The sequence below is a fragment of the Triticum aestivum genome, chromosome 5D, assembly GCF_018294505.1.
Source record: "Triticum aestivum cultivar Chinese Spring chromosome 5D, IWGSC CS RefSeq v2.1, whole genome shotgun sequence".
NCBI classification, from domain to species: domain Eukaryota; kingdom Viridiplantae; phylum Streptophyta; class Magnoliopsida; order Poales; family Poaceae; genus Triticum; species Triticum aestivum.
In genome coordinates this window covers 89010930-89031265 of record NC_057808.1, presented here as the reverse complement: position 1 = coordinate 89031265, position 20336 = coordinate 89010930, and positions in this window count along the sequence as shown.

Sequence of the window (20336 nt, the reverse complement as noted above, 5' to 3'; positions counted from 1 at the left end):
GCGGGCACCTGCGTGGCAACATCCAGCCCCCAGGCCAACTCATCGAGCGCCTGCGTGGCGGCATGCAGATCTTCGTGAAGGCTCCACCACCGCGCCACCTCAGCTGCCTACCTGCCTACATGGCGCCGCACGCATCGCTGGCCAAGGCGCGTGTCAAAGAGAGGAGGAGCAGCGACGGATGGGACGGGCCTCAAAATCAACACCACCACAATTTCGACTACAGCATCAAAATCAACACCACCCAATGTATGTTATTCATCTTAGAGAAGCTTTACACCAAGTCATGGGTCAAAGCAACTCAACAAGATGTGAATACATCAAAATGCTTAAACAAAAAATGGTAACCCCATTTTGAGCTTAAACGATGAGTATGACCTATGATCAAGTGATCTCACTTGACTCATAAGTCAATATACTCTAACATAGGTGACTTTGTCACCGGCCATATCTAGATGAAGTTCTCTAGTGTTTCTAGCTCTTACTTTGTATTTTGCATATGTATCTTGTTATCTTGTCCCCCTTATCAAAAAAACTTCATCTAGATCCTTATATATGTTCTTCTCTGTATTTTCTGTATCTAATTCATTGCAAATCCTTGTGAGATTTAATTTGCCTAGTGAGCTGAGTTGACAAAATCTTTACTCTGCATTGAACTCGGACTCACCGATCCAAGCCTATCGGCTAGACCGAACTACAAGCATATCTCGTAGACAGTTCATCGGTACAACCGACATGGACTAACCCGGTCTGACTGATATGCATCATCCATGACACTGCCAACTCGGTGTCACTGATGGAAACAGGTCGGCGTTACCAATTTCACTACTAAGAAAACTTTTTGCCATTGCACACTTCATTTCTTTTCCAGCTCCACTCGATGATTCTTATCCTCTACCCGCATCTCAAGCTACACGCTACTTTGTAGTGTCTCTCCAGGACCAAACCTGAAGGAACCCTTCTTGGAAATTGATGTCAAAGGGGGAGAGAGAGAACATCAAAGCTTAATCAAAGCTTATCAGAGAGAGAGAGAGCATCAAAGCCTCTTCTAAAAAGATGCACTCTTATAAAGAGGAGAGAAGTCACATGTCTTTTTGAGGGGAAAGACATGTCAATATTTGGTTGATCTTAGCTATTGCAAACATTCGTGTTGCTTTACACCATTTCCTGCTCTGATTTTTCTTTCTCTGATTTTCTCTTACCCTACCTTCTCCCATTGTCTAATCAGATTCAGGGGAGAAAGAGTCCATATGGAAGAAAATCTTTGGAAATTCATTGCATATCTTTAAATCTTTGGGGACATGTCTATATCCAAATGAAGTACTAAGTACTCACCCATTACATGTCATCCCAGTCTTGGTACTCTTGTGGTTTCCTGAAAGTGCTTCAATTAGAGTGTTCTTGTGTTATCTAACCCTGTTTTCTCAAGTTCACCTATTCCAAAGCCAGCTCAAGACCACAAGGTAAGTATATGCATCACACTCATGTGCATGATGATCTCTTGCTAATGTACATATTGTTTGCAGGAAGGATTCATAAACATGAAGGTACACTTCCTTTTATCTACATCATTTGCTCTGATGCATATACCAAGATACATGTAACTCATTGCTTGCTCTATCATGCTTATGCATTCACATGTTCTTAAAATCTATCTTTACATGATTGCATACATGTAGGGGGAGCGTATGCATGTTACATGTTTTTCCAAAGCTTTCCTTATTACTCTTCATATCTTTTATCTAAACCTTTGATGTATGTTGTCATCAATTACCAAAAAGGGGGAGATTGAAAGCACAAGTGCTCCCTGGGTGATTTTGGTAATTAATGTCAACATATCTCTTGTTGGACTAATACCTTTACCTAGTGTATTTCAGATGAGTTCAACAATGGCATGGCAAGGACAAGAGGATGTGGAACCCCTTCAAAATGCTAAGGACAAAAATTGCCAAAAGCTCAAGTCTCTTCATTTTCATTTTAGTGATCCAAGATCACATTGAGTCTATAGGAAAGCCAATACTATTAAAAGGGGATGAGGTGTTGCTTAATGGTCTACTTGCTCAAGTGCTTAGTGATATTGTTCCAAAACAATCAACCACTCTCTCATTTCCACATATGTCCAAAACCATAAGTCAAACTCGGCCCCACCGATTTGATCTGTCGCCACCGAGTTCAGTCGACATAGCCACTGCTAGAAACCCTAGACAATTCGGTCACACCGATACGGATCTCGGTCTCACCGATATGGCCTTGCAAACTCTCTATTTCCCTTTGTAACATTTCGGTCTCACCAAAGTGAGCAACCGGCCCCACCGAGTTTGCCTGACCAACTCTCTAATTGCTCTTTGCTGAAATCAGTCTCACCGAGTTCAAGCAATCGGTCTCACCAAGATGAGGTTTTGCCCTAGCCCTAGCACATCGGTCCCACTGAGTTGATCCAATCGTTCCCACTATGATTCCTAACATTCAAATTTTGAACTAAATCGGTCTCACCGAGTTCTTATATTCGGTCTGACCGAGTTGGGTCAAATGTGTGTAACGGTTGGATTTTGTGTGGAGGCTCTATATACGCCTCCACCCCATCTCCATTAGTGAGAAAGCCATCAGAACGTGCCTCACTTTCACTACTCATTTTCTGAGAGAGAACCACCTACTCATGTGTTGAGACCAAGACATTCCAATCCAACCACAAGAAATCTTGATCTCTAGCTTTCCCCAAGTTGCTTTCCACTCAAATCATCTTTCCACCATAGCCAAATCTGTGAGAGAGAGTTGAGTGTTGGGGAGACTATAATTTGAAGCACAAGAGCAAGGGGTTCATCATCAACACTGTTGGGGAACGTAATATTTTAAAAAATCCTACGATCACACAAGATCTATCTAGGAGATGCATAGCAACGAGACGGGAGAGTGTGTCCACGTACCCTCGTAGACCGAAAGCGGAAACGTTTAGTAACACGGTTGATGTAGTCGAACGTCTTCACGATCCAAATGATCCAAGTACCGAACATACGGCACCTCCGTGTTAAGCACATGTTCAGCACGATGACGTCCCTTGAGCTCTTGATCCAGTAGAGGGTCGAGGGAGAGTTTCGTCAGCATGACGGCGTGGCGATGGTGTTGGTGATGTAATCCGGTAAAACTGTGGAGGGGGGCACCGCACACGGCTAAGAAACAACTGTTGTGCTTTGAGGTGCCCCCTGGCCACATATATAAAGGAGGGGGAGGAGGAGGCCGGTGGCCAAGGAGGGCGCGCCAAGGGGGGAGTCCTACTTGGACTCCTAGTCCAAGTAGGATTCCCCCCTCCTTTCCTTCCAACGGAGAGGGAAAGGGGAAGGGAGAGAGAGGGAGAAGGAAAGAGGGGGGCGTGCGCCCCCTCCCCTTGTCCAATTCGGGTTGGGGCAAGGGGGGGCGCGCGCCACCTCCCGTGGCCTGCCTCGTCTCCTCCACTATGGCTCAATAGGCCCAATAACTTTCCCGAGGGGGTTCCTATCGGTGTCAAAACCGGCGGATCTCGGGTAGGGGGTCCCGAACTGTGCGTCTACGATCGATGGTAACAGGAGACGGGGGACACGATGTTTACCCAGGTTCAGGCCCTCTCTATGGAGGTAATACCCTACTTCCTGCTTGATTGATCTTGATGAATATGAGTGTTACAAGAGTTGATCTACCATGAAATAGTAATGGCTAAACCCTAGAAGTCTAGCCTATGAGTATATGGTCATGAATCTGTCCTGTCCGGACTATGCTCTTCGGTTTATATAGACACCGGAGAGATCTAGGGTTACATGAGGTCGGTTACATTGGAGGAAACCTTCATAATAGGTCGCCTAGCTTGCCTTCCACACCAAGTAGAGTCCAATCTGGACACGGACATAGTCTTCGGTCTTCATGTCTTCGCGGCCCATCAGTCTGGCCCATGGATATCAGGCCGGACGCCCGAGGACCCCTTAGTCCAGGACTCCCTCAGTAGCCCCTGAACATGGCTTCAATGACGAGGAGTCCGGTGCGCAGATTGTCTTCGGCATTGCAAGGCGGGTTCCCCTTCTTCCGAACCCCAAGGTAGTCTTTAGATGTGACGATTGTATCCGGACCTGTGTATATAATTGCAGAAAATACAATACTCCACGAGTCCAATCTGCTGACAACTGTTTATGACATTGTATCACGCCTGCCCGGTTATTATTTCCAACTGTTGGCTAGCCCGTCGCCCCACGTCTCGGGAAGCGGTTTTATTGGCACGTATTGTCAAAGCAGAGATCGTGTCCCCTTATTCACGAGATTTTCAATAATGTAGGTATGGGTAACCCAACCGTCCCCTAGGTACAACTCTTTGGGGATAGGTAAGTTTCAAGACCCAGGAGGGGATGCTCGATATTCTGGGCCTTCATATGGGGACCCGGACTTGTCTTTTTCTTCCGTGCTTGCTCCTTCCTCAACCCCAGCCACCTCGAGTTCTAGCCCTCGAGTTCCAATCACCACCAGCCCCAATCATGTCCGGGTCCAGCCGTTCAGGCCGGTGGGTGGCCTCTTCCGTCACGGAGGAAGATATTGCGAAGCTCCGTGTAGCGAGGTACCTGACCCCAGAAATCCTTCATCGGCTTCCTGCCGAGGGGCAGATTATTCCCACCCCCAAATCCGGCGAGAGGGTAGTATTTGTGTCCCACTTCCTCCATGGGTTAGGGTTCGCGCTTAACCCCTTCGTCCGGGGCTCATGTTCTACTATGGGCTAGATTTTCACGATCTGGCCCCGGACTCTGTTCTTCTCATCTCAGCATTCATCGTCACATGTGAGGCCTTCCTCCGGACTCCTCCGCACTTTGATTTGTGGCTCAAGACTTTTGATGTGAGGCCGCGGGTGATACAGGGGGAGCAGGCGGAGTGCGGCAGCATTGTAATAAACAAGCTTGCCAGCGCGGTTTGGTTTGAAGGATCCTTTGCTGAGTCTTCCGAACTATGGCAGCAGGGTGGTTTTTTGTCAACGAGCCGGGGGCTCCAATGGGTGGCTACGCCTGCGTTCCGACCCGGCCCTCCGACTCAGCTTGCTTCATGGATCAACAAGGGGTTGGACTGGGGATCCGCCAATGAGGTGCAGACTCTGCAAGGTCGCATCCGAAGCCTTACCGAGAAGGGCATCGATCTTGTGAACGTCGTTCAGGTAATGCTGGTCCACCAGATCCTGCCGTGTCAATGGCGGCCTCTCCGTACATGGGAGTTCAATCTAGAAGGGCGGAGGACTCTTCAGCACTTCTTCGGTACTATGCACGAAGGAATGTGGAAGTTATATTTCGGGGAGCGAGTGCAATGGTTGGACACCACCGAAGACGTCGGCCTCGACTGCAATCATCCGGACACTCCGGTAAATATTCAATCCCCGCACACCTTTCATTCAAGCATCTCTTGACAAGACACTAAACAACCTGCCCTTATACAGGACCGGATAAAGAAAGCGGTGTTAATCAGGTGTCCGGCGCCCCTTCCCGAAGACCCTGCGTCCGCCCTACTGACGCGGATGTTGATCCCGACACCGTACCTGGTGTCTGCAAAGGGGGGCGAGAGCGGGGAGCCCAGAGGAGATGCCCATCCTAAGGGCGATTTAGGCGCTGTGTTCGGGGAAACCGAAACCCTTTTGCCCAGGGGCAAAGGTGTGGAGGGGGCACTTCATGGCAAGAAGAGGGCCACTTCTGGAGGTCAGGAGGAGAAGCCTTCCAAGAAAGGGAAAATGCCATCATCGTGCGGCTTGAGCCGGGCAAGCGATGTCGTCGTTGAGCTTGATGATGAGGACGAACCTTCGGCCAGACCGTAAGTGGAGCAGGGCACTTTAACCATACCTCATTCCTTTCTTATTACTGAAATAACCCTCCGACATATGTGCATCCTCGCAGGTTAACGCCTGGTGTTTCTCAATCATCCTCCTCCTCGGGAGACCTTCTTCCGGAGATGATGGAGAGTGACACGCCTTCTCCGGCCTCCTCGCCTAACAGGGCGGATGATCTCGAGGTATCGTCCTGGAGGGCTCCTCCCAACCGGCAAGTAGCGCAGGAAACGAGGAAGGAGCTACCCGAAGGTGGTGCCTCTATCACTCAGGGTTCGGGGATCAAGAATGACGGCCCCGAACTGTCCGGTTTACAGCCAGAGACAATGCTAGAGGCGGGTAAGCGGATTCCTTCAAAGGAACGTCGTGCTTTGGCAGCGGTGTCCGAAGACCCAGGAGTGTCGGAGACGCTGACGGACATGTTGCGACGAGCGTCCGTTTCAGAGGAGCACCGTGCCTTAATGGTTACGGTGGTTGAAAAAGTTGTATCCGCGAAGAGCGGGTTGAACGAGGTCTTTACGAGCCTTCTGAGAGGTTTTGAGGTTTGTGATGTAATGTTGCCAATTGAATAATATTGACATAATGCACCTATTGTGTATGCAGTAGCCCCTGAGACTCGGATCGCCTTCCAAAGGAAGTGATCGGAGGATCGAAAAGATATTTTCAGGTACTAACCTTAGTTTAATTTGGAATGCAGGTTGTCTCCCCTCCTGCCACTGCCCGAAATTCGGAGGTAACTGAACTGCAGCGAAAGCTGGATATTGCGGAGGATGACATTGCTTTGATCAACAGGCGTCTTGACGACTCGCAAGGTATATATTTCGAGCATTCCTTACACCAATATGCTTGTAATGTAAGCCTGACTCTGAAGAGAGGTTGATATGAAATGTGCATCAATGCAGATGGTGCTGCCGCCGTGGAAGCCCTTCGGGCGGAGCTAGCCCGGGCCAAGGAGCAGGCCCGGTTTAGTAATGCGGCTGCCGAAAAGGCATTGGCTGAATTGAAGGCCGAACAAGCCGCGCAGCACCAGGACAAGGAGGCAATGTCCACCATGGCGTGCGAGTTAGAGAATGCGGCTGGCCGCTGTAAACTTCTTGAGAAGGAAAATGAAGCCAAAATGGCTGAACTTGACAAGGCCTTACGAGAGGCGAGAGAAGCGCGGTCTGAATTCAGAGCTGCCCGTGAGGAGATCCGGCAAGCTGGGGAGATTGTGGCTGGCAAGCCCTTTTTGCTACAGGCTAAGTTCGGCGATCCGAACTATGCTCAGCTTAACCAAGTATGGAGTTCTCCCGACAATTTTTTAGACTTGCCGAAGAGTTCTTCCGATGCGGCACAGTTTTATCAGGCGCAAGAGGGGTATGCAATGGAGAAGCTTTTCTGGTCGCAATTTGGCGCGTCGAAGTGTCCTCTGTTGCTGAATGAACAGATGTCCCAGTGGGCCAAGCTGCATAGGATATCCGGCGCTGCCATGAAGAACGTCGTTGTCCGTTTGTGGCTGACTGAACCTGTTCTGAGTAGTTACTTCGGCCTGGTGCAGCGGCTTGCTGGCGCGGTGCCGCGTATCGATGATGTGAAGCGGTCGGCGTGCATTGAAGGTGCACGGATGGCCTTCGCCCGAGTCAAGACATTCCGGGGGAAGATGAAGGCCATCGATGTTGCGACGAAGAGTCCACCCAAAGGCAAGGACCGTCTGGAACCGGAGCATTATTTTGGAGACGTCCTAGAGGCCGCCCGCTTGATAGAGGGTCAATGCTCGAAAGACATAATATTCGAGTGATGTGTACAAGGGTTGTAACAGACAACTTTATAGTTAATCTATTTTTTGCTCGAAAGCTTGTATTCCTCCTGTGTGGCCGTTTTAATGTAATTTGAAAGTTTTCCAGTCGTCGGCTTCAGCCCCCTCATAGGAAATACAGGGGTGTTCGGAAAAGCATTGAATCACTCTTTATCCAACGTCTTAGTCCATAAAGGAGGTGATAATGCGGCGAACTAGGCAATCGGACTGTAGGGCGTTAACACTTTCACTTAGCCATAGGAGTTTTATGGTGGGGCTATGACATAGCCCCTGGTATGTATGCGGCGTATCGTAATATTGTGCCTTACATGTTTTGATCTGAAAAAGATCCTTCGTGTAACACGGAGAATCGCTAAAGATTCGAATAAGTCGTCAAGTGGTTGACCAGCTCTCGCCGCATCATGACAGTCAGTTTTCGGCTTTCTCTACTGAGGTGCTCATCCGGTCAAAGCCAGGGCACAATCGCAGTAGTTCTCCCTTTACTACCCTAGCCGATAGAGCGGAACGTAGGGTAGCAAGCACAGGAGCCGGGCAACCCAACTATTGACCAAAGACAATGATTCGGAGCTGATGCATATAAGGCCAAATTTGCGACGCCGAAGTACGCTGTAGAGCTGTTCGGACTTTTATTGGCGACTCATTTGTTCCCATACCGGGCCTCTGGCATGTTATGCCGAGACGCTTCTTGTGACACAGCCGTTGCGGCCGTACTCATTGTAGCAAGAGTATTTTAAGATTAGCTCGGATAAAGTTTACTGGGAGTGGAGCAATATGCCAATGATAAATTCATATATAAAAAAGAAAAACCACAACCCGGCTATTTGACATGCTCGGGGTCGGGAACGGAGGAAAAGGTCATAGTACAGGCTCAAAATAAAGAGTGCGGTCTACAAAAAGCTATTTTGGACCTCTTGTCGCACGTCTGCGCCGCCCGTCCTCTAGGAGGGGAATCCTTAATGGAAGTAGCCCCTTAGGTGAGTGTATGGATCCGAACTTCGATAGAGTCCATTGTAGGTGTTGTCCTGTTGGTCACCTGTTTATAATAAAGAAAAGTGAATAAAACGGATAAAAAACGTTACGGGAATTCTTGCAGGGGTGCCCGTATTGTGCCGCCGCCGATGCCCATGGTATCTTGAATGCGTAGTGATGTACGCGTGGTGTAAATCTTGCCAGCATAGTGGGTGGGTGGCGGAAACCGAACTGCTATTTCCGCTCCAGTAGTGGTCGAATGTCGGAGGGAAACTGTTTCTGGCCCCTGGTGTTTGGCTGGCGAGCCACTCCGTCGTCTTTATCGCTTGGTGGCCTCCTCCCCTTGTAATCGGCGTTAAGTTTGCCTGCCTGCTTAAAGACCCAACAATTTCTGTTGGTGTGATTGGCTGGCTTATCAGGGTGACCGTGAATTTGACAAGGTCAGTCCAGTATCCTGTCGAGGGCAGATGGTCCATCCTGGCTGGCCTTAAATGGCTTCTTCCGTTGACCGGGCTTCAGATTGTTAAATCCGGCGTTGACCGCTGTGTCGTGTAATCCTTCATTATTATTGCGACTGTTGTGTTCAGTTAGTCGTGGCTTGCCGCTGGGTCGCTGGCGTTGTTGCTTTTACGAGCGAGCCAGTTGTCTTCTCCCGCACAAAAGCGAGTCATTAGAGCGGTAAGGGCGGTCATGGATTTAGGTCCTTCCTGGCCGAGGTGGCGTGCTAGCCATTCATCCCGGACGCTATGTTTGAAGGCCGCGAGGGCTTCCGCGTCCGGACAGTCGATAATTTGGTTCTTTTTGACTAAGAACCTGGTCCACAGCTCCCTGGCTGACTCGCCGGGCTGTTGGACAATATGACTTAAGTCGTCGGCATCTGGCGGCCGGACATATATTCCTTGGAAGTTGTCACGAAAGGCGTTTTCCAAATCTTCCCAGCTACCAATAGAATTTTCTAACAAACTGTTTAGCCAGTACCGTGTGGGCCCCTTAAGCTTGAGAGGCAGGTATTTAATGGCATGAAGGTCATCTCCGCGAGCCAGGTGGATATGGAGGAGATAGTCCTCAATCCATACTGCGGGATCTGTTGTTCCATCGTATGATTCGACGTTGATGGGTTTGAACCCGTCTGGAAATTCGTACTCCATTACCTGTTGGTGAAGCAAAGCGGGTGCGTGGCTCCTCTATGTTGGGCCACACTGTGAAGCACCTCCTTTGGATGCCGTTGGCGGCTTTGGGCGTGGTTGGCTTGTTTGAGTCTGGCTGATTGACCATCGTAACCGATCGGGGCATATCACCGCGATCTGTACGTCGATCTTGTCTGTCCTGCTCCGCCCACTAAACTTTGGCGGATGTCGCCATTGTTTTCCCGAACCGTCTTGTTTTTGTTCTTACGGCCGGATTGTTTCGTATGGTATTCTGCTTGGGTTGCTGCTTTATCCGGACCGAACTGTGGTCGACCTGCCGCATTATTCGATGGTGAATGGGCTCCAGTGCCTTGCCATCATGTGGAGGGAGCCACCTGCACTTGGGGTGGCTTTTGTCCGGGCCACTAGGATCGTATTCTATGGCGGCTAGGACCTCGGTCCATTTATCATTGAGCAGATCTTGGCTTGCTTGAAGCTGCAGCTACTTTATTCTTAGATTCCTTGATGTGGCTATTAGCCAGCGTTTAAAGCGCTCCTACTCGAGAGGTTCCTCCGGCACGATGAATTCTTCGTTGTCGAGGCTCTCCTCTTCCTCGGAGAGGGGAAGATAATTGCTATCCTCCGAGTCTCCGTACATGACCTGTTCATCGGGGCTATCTTGCCCGCTTTCCTGGTCCTCATGTTCGGATCCTACCTCAACAGGGTCTTTGTTGTACGGAGTAGTATCACCTCCGGCCCTAGTATTGTTTTCTCTTGGGCGACGTGACCTGGAGCAGCACCGGGGGCGCCGGTGTTCGAATTGTGTACCAGGAGGTTTATCCTCAACTGGATCCTCCTTGTCATCGTCGATATCGTCGTTGGGTGTGTCTACCATACACACGTCATACCAGGAAGTGGTCGTCCTGCGTCTAGCGGATAGTGAGCTCTGGCCTTGCCCCTCGTCATCGTCCATGCCATTGATGTCTTCGGGGCGGAGGTCAAGCATGTTGGTTGGGTCTTCGACAGTGGCTATGAAGTGGGTGGCGGGTGGGAAGCAAAATTCTCCGTCATCCACCGTAAGGTCGAACCGGACATAGTTCGGCGACGAGCCATCTGCCAGGGATAGGTTTTTTAGTGAGCTTAGTAGATCGCCCATAGGCGAGTGCTGAAAGACATCTGCGACGCTGAACTTGAATATCGATAAACGATCGAGTTCGGTATCCGCGAGCTTGCAGGGTTCGGAACTCGATATCGGAGACGAGTCCAGGGTTCTGTTGATGCAGGTATCGTACGAAGTGGGATCTGCGTGCGGCTCCAACGCCGCAGACTCGGTAGCCCCCGTGATGGGGTTGAGTCTCCCATCTTCGGACGTCTTGATTTGCTCCGGATCTAAGGCTGGAGTTGTTTACAGGAGCTATCTCCTGGATGCGGCCCGATGACAGGTGTAAGCCATGTTCAACGGGGCGAAGGGGAGCGGTTGCCGCGGTCTCAAATCCGTCGAAGATCAAGTCCCCACGGATGTCCGTGACGTAGTTCAAACTTCCGAATCTGACCTGATGGCCAGGGGCGTAGCTATCGATCTGCTCCAGATGGCCGAGGGAGTTGGCTTGCAGTACGAAGCCGCCAAACACAAAGATTTGTCCGGGGAGAAAGGTTTCTCCCTGAACAACGCCACCACCGATGATTGAAGGGGCCATCGAGCCTTATGTCGACGGCACAGTGGAACTCTCAATGAAAGCACCAATGTCGGTGTCAAAACTGGCGGATCTCGGGTAGGGGGTCCCGAACTGTGCGTCTAGGATCGATGGTAACAGGAGACGGGGGACATGATGTTTACCCAGGTTCGGGCCCTCTCTATGGAGGTAATACCCTACTTCCTGCTTGATTGATCTTGATGAATATGAGTGTTACAAGAGTTGATCTACCACGAGATCGTAATGGCTAAACCCTAGAAGTCTAGCCTATGAGTATATGGTCATGAATCTGTCCTGTCCGGACTATGCTCTCCGGTTTATATAGACACCGGAGAGATCTAGGGTTACATGAGGTCGGTTACATAGGAGGAAACCTTCATAATAGGTCGCCTAGCTTGCCTTCCACACCAAGTAGAGTCCAATCCGAACACGGACATAGTCTTCGGTCTTCATGTCTTCGCGGCCCATCAGTCCGGCCCATGGATATCAGGCCGGCCGCCCGAGGACCCCTTAGTCCAGGACTCCCTCAGTTCCGGTAACCTCCCGGTACTCCGAAAAATCCCCGATCTTGTTCGGAACCATTCTGGTGTCCGTATATAACCTTCCAATATATCAATCTTTACCTCTCGACCATTTAGAGACTCCTCGTCATGTCCGTGATCTCATCCAGGACTCAGAAAAAACTTCGGTCACCAAAACACATAACTCATAATACAAATCGTCATCGAACGTTAAGTGTGCGGACCCTACGGGTTCGAGAACTATGTAGACATGACCGAGACACATCTCCAGTCAATAACATATAGCGGAACCTGGATGCTCATATTGGCTCCTACATGTTCGACGAAGATATTTATCGGTCAAACCGCATAACAACATACGTCATTCCCTTTGTCATCGATATGTTACTTGCCCGAGATTCGATCGTCGGTATCATCATACCTAGTTCAATCTCGTTACCGGCAAGTATATTTACTCGTTCCGTAATACATCATCGCACAACTAACTCATTAGTCACATTGCTTGCAAGGCTTATAGTGATGTGCATTATCGAGAGGGCCCAGAGATACCTCTCCGATACTCGGAGTGACAAATTCTAATCTTGATCTATGCCAACCCAACAAACACCTTCGGAGACACCTGTAGAGCATATTTATAATCACCCAGTTACGTTGTGACGTTTGATAGCACACAAGGTGTTCCTCCGGTATTCGGGAGTTGCATAATCTCATAGTTAGAGGAATATGTGTAAGTCATGAAGAAAGCAATAGCAATAAAACTCAACGATCATTACGCTAAGTTAACGGATGGGTCTTGTCCATCACATCATTCTCTAATGATGTGATGCCGTTCATCAAATGACAACACATTGTCTATGGTTAGGAAACTTAACCATCTTTCATTAACGAGCTAGTCAAGTAGATGCATACTAGGGATACTCTGTTTTGTCTATGTATTCACACACGTACTAAGTTTCTGGTTAATACAATTCTAACATGAATAATAAACATTTATCATGATATAAGGAAATATAAATAACAACTTTATTATTGCCTCGAGGGCATATTTCCTTCAGTCTCCCACTTGCACTAGAGTCAATAATCTAGTTCACATCGCCATGTGATTTAACACCAATAGTTCACATCACCATGTGATTAATAACCATAGTTCACATCACCATGTGACCAACACCCAAAGGGTATACTAGAGTCAGTAATCTAGTCCACATTGCCATGTGATTAACACCCAAAGAGTACTAAGGTGTGATCATGTTTTGCTTGTGAGAGAAGTTTAGTCAACGGGTCTTACACATTCAGAGCCATATGTATTTTGCAAATTTTCTATGTCTACAATGCTCTGCATGGAGCTACTCTAGCTAATTGCTCCCACTTTCAATATGTATCCGGGTTGAGACTCAGAGTCATCCGGATCGGTGTAAAAGTTTGCGTCGATGTAACTCTTTACGACGAACTCTTTATTACCTCCATAACTGAGAAATATTTCCTTAGTCCTCTTAGGTAACTAAGGATAACTTTGACCGCTATCCAGTGATCCACTCCTGGATCACTATCGTACCCCCTTGCCAAACTCATGGCAAGGTACACAATAGGTCTGGTACACAGAATAGCATACTTTATAGAACCTATGGCAGAGGCATAGGGAATGACTTTCATTCTCTTTCTATTTTCTGCCGTGGTCGGGTTTTGAGTCTTACTCAACTTTACACCTTGCAATACAGGCAAGAACTCCTTCTTTTGACTGTTCCATTTTGAACTACTTCAAAATCTTGTCAAGGTATGTACTCATTGAAAAATCTTATCAAGCATATTGATCTATCTCTATAGATCTTGATGCCAATATGTAAGCAGCTATACCGAGGTCTTTCTTTGAAAAACTCCTTTCAAACACCCTTTTATGCTTTCCACTACATCATTTCCGATAAACAATATGTCATTCACATATACTTATCAGAAAGGTTGTAGTGCTCCCACTCACTTTCTTGTAAATACAGGCTTCACCGCAAGTCTGTATAATACGATATGCTTTGATGAACTCATCAAAGCGTATATTCCAACTCTGAGATAATTGCACCAGTCCCTAGATGGATCTCTGGCGCTTGCACTCTTTGTTAGCACCTTTAGGATTGAGAAAACCTTCTGGTTGCATCATATACAACTCTTCTTTAATAAATCCATTAAGGAATGCATGTTTGACATCCATTTGCCATATTTCATAAAATGCGGCAATTGCTAACATGATTCGGACAGACTTTAAGCATCAATACGAGTGAGAAAATCTCATCGTAGTCAACACCTGGAACTTGTCGAAAACCTTTTTGCGACAATTTGATCTTTTTAGATAGTAATACTACTATCAGCGTTCGTCTACCTCTTGAAGATCCATTTATTCTCAATGGCTCGCCAATCATTGGGCAAGTCAATCAAAGTCCATACTTTGTTCTTATACATGGATCCTATCTCAGATTTCATGGCCTCATGCCATTTATCGGAATCTGGGCTCATCATCGCTTCCTCATAGTTCGTAGGTTCGTCATGGTCTAGTAACATGACTTCCAGAACAGGATTACCGTACCACTCTGGTGCGGAACGTGCTCTGGTTGACCCATGAGGTTCGGTAGTAACTTGCTCCGAAGTTTCATGATCATTATCATTAGCTTCCTCACTATTTGGTGTAGGCATCACGGGAACGGTTTTCTGTGATGAGCTACTTTCCAATTCGAGAGAAGGTACAATTACCTCATCAAGTTCTACTTTCCTCCCACTCACTTCTTTCGAGAGAAACTCCTTCTCTAGAAAGAATCCATTCTTAGCAACAAAGATCTTGCCTTTGGATCTGTGATAGAAGGTGTACCCAACAGTTTCTTTTTGGTATCCTATGAAGACGCACTTCTCTGATTTGGGTTTGAGCTTTATCAGGTTGAAGCTTTTTCACATAAGCATCGCAATCCCAAACTTTAAGAAACGACAACTTAGGTTTCTTGCCAAAGCACAGTTCATACGGTGTCGTCTCAACGGATTTAGATGGTGCCCTATTTAACGTGAATGCAGCTGTCTCTAATGCATAACCCCAAAACGATAGTGGTAAATCGGTAAGAGACATCATAGATCGCACCATATCTAATAAAGTACGGTTACGATGTTCGGACACACCATTATGCTTTGGTGTTCCAGGTGGCGTGAGTTGTGAAACTATTCCACATTATTTTTAATGAAGGCCAAACTCGTAACTCAATTATTCGCCTCTGCGATCAGATCGTAGAAACTTTGTTTTCTTGTTACGATTATTCTCAACTTCACTCTGAAATTCTTTGAACTTTTCAAATGTTTCAGACTTGTATTTCATTAAGTAGATATACCCATATCTGCTCAAATCATCTATGAAGGTCAGAAAATAACGATGCCCACCGCGAGCCTCAACACTCATGGGACCGCATACATCGGTATGTATTATTTCCAATAAGTCAGTGGCTCATTCCATTGTTCCAGAGAACGGAGTCTTAGTCATCTTGCCCATTGGCATGGTTCGCAAGCATTAAATGATTCATAATCAAGTGATTCCAAAAGTCCATCCGCATGGAGTTTCTTCATGCGCTTTATAGCAATATGACCTAAACGGCGGTGCCACCTAGTATGTTGCCCTATCATTATCAACTTTGCATATTTTGGCATCAATATTATGAATATGTGTATCACTACGATCGAGATTCAAGAAACCATTCACCTTGGGTGTATGACCACAGAAGGTTTTATTCATGTAAACAGAATAACAATTATTCTTTGACTTAAATGAATAACCGTATTGCAATAAACATGATCCAATCATATTATGCTCAACACAAACACCAAATAACATTTATTTTAGGTTCAACACTAATCCCGAAGGTAAAGGGAGCGTGTGATGGTGATCTTATCAACCTTGGAATCACTTCCAACACACATCGTCACCTCGCCCTCAACTAGTATCTGTTCATTTTGCAACTCCTCTTTCGAGTTACAAATCTTTGCAACTTGAACCGGTATCAATACCGAGGGGCTACCATGAACACTAGTAAAGTACACATCAATAACATGTATATCAAATATAATTTGGTCACTTTGCCATCCTTCTTATCCGCCAAGTATTTGGGGCAGTTCCGCTTCCAGTGACCATTTCCTTTGTAGTAGTATCACTCAGTTTCAGGCTTGGGTCTAGCTTTGGGCTTCTCACGTGAGTAACAACTTGCTTGCCATTTTTGAGGTTCCCTTTCTTTCCCTTGCCCTTTTTCTTGAAACTAGTGGTCTTGTTTAACCATCAACACTTGATACTCTTTCTTGATTTCTACTTCCGCGGTCTTTAGCATTGCGAAGAGATCGGGAATTGTCTTGTTCATCCCTTGCATATTATAGTTCATCACGAAGTTCTAGTAACTTGGTGATAGTGACTAGAGAACTTTGTCAATCACTATCTTATCTCGAAGATTAACTCCCACTTGATTCAAGCAATTGTAGTATGCTCACTAGTTGAGCTATTCTCCTCCATCTTGTAGGCAAAGTACTATCAGAGGTCTCATACCTCTCGACACGGGCATGAGTCTGAAATACTAATTTCAACTCTTGCAACATCTCATATGCTCCATGGCATTCAAAACGTTTTTAAGTCCCGGTTTTAAGCCGTAAAGCATGGTGCACTAAACTATCAAGTAGTCATCATGTCGAGCTTGCCAAACTTTCATAACGTCTGCATCCACTCTTGCAATAGGTCTGTCACCTAGCGGTGCATCAAGGACATAATCTTCTGTGCAGCAGCGAGGATAATCCTCAGATCACGGACTCAGTCCGCATCATTGCTACTATCAGCTTTCAACTTAGTTTTCTCTAGGAACATATTAAAATAAAACAGGGGAGCTATACGCGAGCTATTGATCTACAACATAGATATGCTAATACTATCAGGACTAAGTTCATGATAAATTAAGTTCAATTAATCATAGTACTTAAGAACTCCCACTTAGATAGACATCCCTCGAGTCATCTAAATGATCACGTGATCCATATCAACTAAACCATGTCCGATCATCACGTGAGATGGAGTAGTTTTCAATGGTGAACATCACTATGTTGATCATATCTACTATATGATTCACATTCGACCTTTCGGTCTCAGTGTTCCTAGGCCATATCTGCATATGCTAGGCTCGTCAAGTTTAACTCGAGTATTCTGCATGTGCAAAACTGGCTTGCACCCGTTGTATGTGAATGTAGAGCTTATCACACCCGATCATCACGTGGTGTCTCAGCACGACAAACTATAGCAATGGTGCATACTCAGGGAGAACACTTATACCTTGAAATTTAGTGAGGGATCATCTTATAATGCTACCGTCGTACTAAGCAAAATAAGATGCATAAAGGATAAACATCACATGCAATCAAAATATGTGACATGATATGGCCATCATCATCTTGTGCCTTTGATCTCCATCTCCAAAGCACCGTCATGATCTCCATCGTCACCGACTTGACACCTTGATCTCCATCGTAGCGTCGTTGTATCTCGCCAACTATTGCTTCTACGACTATCGCTAACGCTTAGTGATAAAGTAAAGCAATTACATGGCGATTGCATTTCATACAATAAAGCGACAACCATAAGGCTCCTGCCAGTTGCCGATAACTTTTACAAAAACATGATCATCTCATATAACAATTTATATCTCATCACGTCTTGACCATATCACATCACAACATGCCCTGCAAAAACAAGTTAGATGTCCTCTACTTTGTTGCTGCAAGTTTTACGTGGCTGCTACGGGCTTCTAGCAAGAACCGTTCTTACCTACGCATCAAAACCACAACGATTTTTCGTCAAGTGTGTTGTTTTAACCTTCAACAAGGACCGGCCGTAATCAAACTCGATTCAACTAAAGTTGAAAAAACAGACACCCGTCAGCCACCTGTGTGTGAAGCACGTCGGTAGAACAAGTCTCATGAACGCGGTCATGTAATGTCGGTCCGGGCGGCTTCATCCAACAATACCGCCAAATCAAAGTAAGACGTTGGTGGTAAGCAGTATGACTATTATCACCCACAACTCTTTCTGTTCTACTCGTGCATATATCATCTACGCATAGACCTGGCTCTAATACCACTGTTGGGGAACATAGTATTTCAAAAAAATCCTACGATCACACAAGATCTATCTAGGAGATGCATAGCAACGAGACGGGAGAGTGTGTCCACGTACCCTCATATACCGAAAGCGGAAGCGTTTAGTAACGCGGTTGATGTAGTCGAACGTCTTCACGATCCAACCGATCCAAGTACCGAACGTACAGCACCTCCGTGTTCAGCACACGTTCAGCACGATGACGTCCCTCGAGCTCTTGACCCAGTAGAGGGTCGAGGGAGAGTTCAGTCAGCACGACGGCATGGCGACAGTGTTGGTGATGTAATCCGGTCTGGGCTTCGCCTAAGCACTACGACAATATGATCAAGGTGATAAAATTGTGGAGGGGGGCACCGCACACGGCTAAGAAACAACTATTGTGCTTTGGGTGCCCCCTGGCCACGTATATAAAGGGGAGGGAAGAGGAGGCCGGCGACCAAGGAGGGCGCGCCAAGGGGGGAGTCCTACTTGGACTCCTAGTCCAAGTAGGATTCGCCCCCCCCCCCCTCCTTTCCTTCCAACGGAGAGGGAAAGGGGAAGGGAGAGAGAGGGAGAAGGAAAGAGGGGGGTCGCGCCCCCTCCCCTTGTCAAATTCGGGTTGGGGCAAGGGGGGCGCGCGCCACCTCCCGTGGCCTGCCTCCTCTCCTCCAGTATGGCCCAATAGGCCCAATAACTTTCCCGGGAGGTTCCGGTAATCTCCCGGTACTCTGAAAAATCCCCGATCTTCTTCGGAACCATTCTGGTGTCCGTATATAACCTCCAATATATTAATCTTTACCTCTCGACCATTTCGAGACTCCTCGTCATGTCTGTGATCTCATCCGGGACTCTGAACAAACTTCAGTCACCAAAACACATAACTCATAATACAAATCGTCATCGGATGTTAAACGTGCGGACCCTACGGGTTCGAGAACTATGTAGACATGACTGAGACACATCTCCGGTCAATAACCAATAGCGGAACCTGGATGTTCATATTGGCTCCTACATATTCTACGAAAATCTTTATCGGTCAAACCGCATAACAACATACGTCATTCCCTTTGTCATCGATATGTTACTTGCCCAAGATTCGATCATCGGTATCATCATACCTATTTCAATCTCGTTACCGGCAAGTCTCTTTACTCGCTCTGTAATACATCATCTCGCAAATAACTCATTAGTCACATTGCTTGCAAGGCTTATAGTGATGTGCATTACCGAGAGGGCCCAGAGATACCTCTCCGATACTAGGAGTGACAAATCCTAATCTTGATCTATGCCAACCCAACAAACACCTTCGGAGACACCTGTAGAGCATCTTTATAATCACCCAGTTACGTTGTGACGTTTGATAGCACACAAGGTGCTCCTCCAGTATTCAGGAGTTGCATAATCTCATAGTCAGAGGAATATGTATAAGTCATGAAGAAAGCAATAGCAATAAAACTCAACAATCATTATGCTAAGCTAACGGATGGGTCTTGTCCATCACATCATTATCTAATGGTGTGATCCCATTCATCAAATGACAACACATGTCTATGGTTAGGAAACTTAACCATCTTTGATTAACGAGCTAGTCAAGTAGAGGCATACTAGGGATACTCTGTTTTGTCTATGTATTCACACATGTACTAAGTTTCCGGTTACTGCAATTCTAGCATGAATAATAAACATTTATCATGATATAAGGAAATATAAATAACAACTTTATTATTGCCTCTAGGGCATATTTCCTTCAAACACACCATCTATTACCTTTTGGAGAGTGGTGTCGCCTAGATTGGTTAGGTGTCACTTGGGAGCCTCTGACAAGATTGTGGAGTTGAACCAGTGAGTTTGTAAGGGCAAGGAGATCGCCTACTTCGTGAAGATCTACCCAAGTGAGGCAAGTCCTTCGTGGGCGATGGCCATGGTGGGATAGACAAGGTTACTTCTTCATGGACCCTTCGTGGGTGGAGTCCTCCGTGGACTCGCGCAACCGTTACCCTTCGTGAGTTGAAGCCTCCATCAACATGGATGTACGATAGCACCACCTATCGGAACCACGCCAAAAATCTCCGTGTCTTCATTGCGTTTGCACACTCCAATCCCATACCTTTACTTTCTTGCAATTAGCATGCTTTATTCTTTCCGTTGCTCATACTCTTGCCATGCTTATGTATTATGAATGGTTAAGCTTGTGTTAAAACTCCAGCTCAACTTCAAGGACTTAAAAACTGCCAATTTTGCTTATTGAGGGTCTAATCACCCCCCTCTAGACACCTCTTCTCGATTCTTTCAAC